A 3,647-nucleotide genomic window follows, 5' to 3' on the forward strand; every position below is an offset into this window, starting at 1 on the left:
TGAGGGAGAGAGATGAGGGAGAGATGAGGGAGAGATGAGGGAGAGATGAGGGGAGAGATGAGGGAGAGAGAGAGGGAGAGATGAGGGAGAGAGAGGGAGAGATGAGGGGAGAGATGAGGGAGAGAGAGGGAGAGATGAGGGGAGAGATGAGGGAGAGAGAGGGGGAGAGATGAGGGAGAGATGAGGGAGAGATGAGGGAGAGATGAGGGAGAGATGAGGGGAGAGATGAGGGAGAGAGAGGGAGGGATGAGGGAGAGAGAGAGATGAGGGGAGAGAGAGGGAGAGATGAGGGAGAGATGAGGGAGAGAGAGGGAGAGATGAGGGAGAGAGAGGGAGAGAGAGGGAGAGATGAGGGAGAGAGAGGGAGAGATGAGGGAGAGAGAGGGAGAGATGAGGGGAGAGAGAGGGAGAGATGAGGGAGAGATGAGGGAGAGAGAGGGAGAGATGAGGGAGAGAGAGGGAGAGAGAGGGAGAGATGAGGGAGAGAGAGGGAGAGATGAGGGAGAGAGAGGGAGAGATGAGGGGAGAGAGAGGGAGAGATGAGGGAGAGATGAGGGAGAGATGAGGGAGAGAGAGGGAGAGATGAGGGAGAGAGAGGGAGAGATGAGGGAGAGAGAGGGAGAGATGAGGGAGAGAGAGGGAGAGATGAGGGGAGAGAGGGGGAGAGATGAGGGAGAGATGAGGGAGAGAGAGGGGGAGATATGAGGGAGAGAGATGAGGGAGAGATGAGGGAGAGAGAGGGAGAGATGAGGGGAGAGATGAGGGAGAGAGAGGGAGAGATGAGGGAGAGAGAGGGAGAGATGAGGGAGAGAGAGGGAGAGATGAGGGAGAGATGAGGGGAGAGATGAGGGAGAGATGAGGGGAGAGATGAGGGCGAGATGAGGGAGAGATGAGGGAGAGATGGGGGGAGAGATGATGGAGAGATGAGGAAGAGAGGGGGGAGATGAGGGAGAGAGAGGGGAGAGGTGAGGGAGAAATGAGGGAGAGAGGGGAGAGATGAGGGAGAGATGAGAGAGATGAGGGAGAGATAAGGGAGAGATGAGGGAGAGATGAGAGAGAGATGAGGGAGAGATAAGGGAGAGATGAGGGAGAGATGAGGGGAGAGATGAGGGAGAGATGAGGGAGAGAGAGGGGGAGATGAGGGAGAGAGAGGGGCAGTAGTCAGCAGCCTGTAAACAAATATGCTCTGCTGCTCGTAAATATGACACTCACTTAGTAAATACTTAAGTCAAAGGCTCCGCACGGGACTCCGCTTCTCATGTCTAGACAAACATAACACAGCCACATTCAAGCATTTGAGCTCTGAGAGTCCACATACCTGTGCTACAATGCAGCCTGACTTTATATATTTACATCAGTTTAGTTTAGTCCATTGACTGTAGCCTATATGTTTAGACACCGCCTCTATTGACCTGCTATTACATCTGTATGACCCTAGTTAGCCTAATTAGTATTATTAGTATGTTTTAGTAATTTATTATCTTGTGTGATGTGCAGGATGTGCCATGCTGAGTGTGACCTGTTGACTTCACAACAGTGAGGGCTATGCGCACATAGATGATGCAAATAGGTTTGGAATTACTATCAAACAGCATTATTGACAAAAATATATACTATTTGTCACATTGTTTGGATTTCTAGAGTTATCAGTTTCTTAAAATGTCATGTAAATTGTTGAATTTGATATGCTTAATCTTATTTCCTACTAATTGTTCTCACCAGGTTTTGTAAAGGACAATTATGCAAAAAAAATTTAGATAAAGATTGAAAGCCTTTGTGTCATTGTTTTGATGTTAATATTATATTTTAGGCATTTGCACGTGAACCATGCTGATTTAGAACAACTCGAGTGGCATTATGAAATTACAAGTTTACCATTTAGCTAAAGGAGGAGTGCTACACATTTCATATCTGTATCTGCTGTGATCAATGAGGCCAGTCCAGTGGTGCGAGGGCTCCTGTACTACACTAACACCCCTTTTCCTCAACTAGCCAAATACAATTCAAGCTCTTTTGTTATTTTCCGTGGTTTAGAGACAAATGCATGAGGAGAGGCCTGCACAGTGGTGGCTGTAGAGATCAGATGTTGCACCTTGAAGCTGAAGCAAGTTCTTTGTGAATTGCTTGCTGACAATGCCAATAAAACTGATGTTGAGTCTGATTCTGAAGCTGTCCCTTGGACCTGTCCTGGTGCAGTGGATCTGCAGGCTGAAGCCACACTCAGCTCTTTGTTGTTCCCTTGTGTGATGGGAGCCAGGGTACTTTCCGGAACCGAGAGAGGGATTAGAGTGGACGGCCTTCATCCCCAGCAGCACACATGACTAACACGGAAGGAAAGCCCCCTACACTTGTCCCGCTAGCATTTACTTGCTAACTATGGGCTACTTGTTATATGTTGAAATGAATTGCAACTTTAGGCAATAGTTTTTCCTCTATATTCGTGAGACATGATCATTATTCATGGGACACTGGGTTCTCTCCTCCCATTGGCTGCTATTCGCCTCTAGATGATGTCACTTCCTTTACAAAACCACAAATGCTGACATCACCTGCCACCATATTTTACCATCCGTTAGAAGTTTTGTTCCTTCATTACTCACAACTTGGTTTAGCACAAGCCAGTAGTTCAATTTACAAATAAAATAAGACAAAACACAGGAAATGTGTTGTGTCCATGCATTTAAGTGAACGATGAACTACAGACGTTTTATCTTGTACCATTATGAATAAATAGTCAAATTAAAGCAACATCAACGTCTCCTCACAATTACACCAACGATTAAACTCATTACCTCCTGATGCGGCGGTTCCCGCTCTTTATTGTCAATCCCAGAGCTTCACCTAGTGGTGGGAGAGTGGAGAATGACAAGTCACGGATCTTGAAAAAACAACAACAAAACACACAATTTACAATAATAGTGAAGTAACAACAACAAATGCTATATCATAAAAAAGGCGAATATCCAGAATCAACCACGCACAAAATCAGCATTGACTGAACTCTACACTGAGCAGAGTGAAGAAACACGTACTCACTTTCAAGACTCCACACAGCTCCATCAATGTGGCAGAGCAAGAGGTCACTCCACCCCTGATCTTATTGACTCATGTGTGTTTGAAGCCAAGGCTGGATGTGATTGGATTCCTTGATACGGATAAATAAACGTGCACATTTTGATTTGGTATACTCGTCTTAATTGTCAGATACTACACACCCTGAGCTTTAATTTGAAAGTTCCTTTGGCAGATTGAGGCCTAAACGCGTGAGCATGACTCGAGTCTGCAGACGGCCTGATTACTAGAACTGTGTCGCCCTCAAGTGGACATTAAATGCCATTGTTCTGTATTGCTCCCCGTGGGCCTCAGTCGATTCCAGTTTTTAGACGCTGCAAACGCAACACCCCTCGCCCCGCGGGCCCTAGAGTCCATCCGAGCGTGTCCTGCAAAGTCACAACACACAACATGTCTGTTTGCGTGGCCCCTGCGCGTACGTGGGGACCCCCCCCCCCCCCCTGCTTTGAAGGCAGTCCCGTGCAACATTTGCGTGGGAGTTCCCTTCTCCACCGCCATGTCGGCACAGCGCACGCCCCCCCCCCCCCTCCCCTCCCTCTCTGCGTGTGCGTGAGTGCGTGTGCGTGAGTGCGTGA

The sequence above is a fragment of the Eucyclogobius newberryi genome, unplaced genomic scaffold, assembly GCF_026437365.1.
Source record: "Eucyclogobius newberryi isolate DKJ021-1_F unplaced genomic scaffold, fEucNew1.0.hap1 SCAF_15, whole genome shotgun sequence".
In the NCBI taxonomy this organism is placed as follows: domain Eukaryota; kingdom Metazoa; phylum Chordata; class Actinopteri; order Gobiiformes; family Gobiidae; genus Eucyclogobius; species Eucyclogobius newberryi.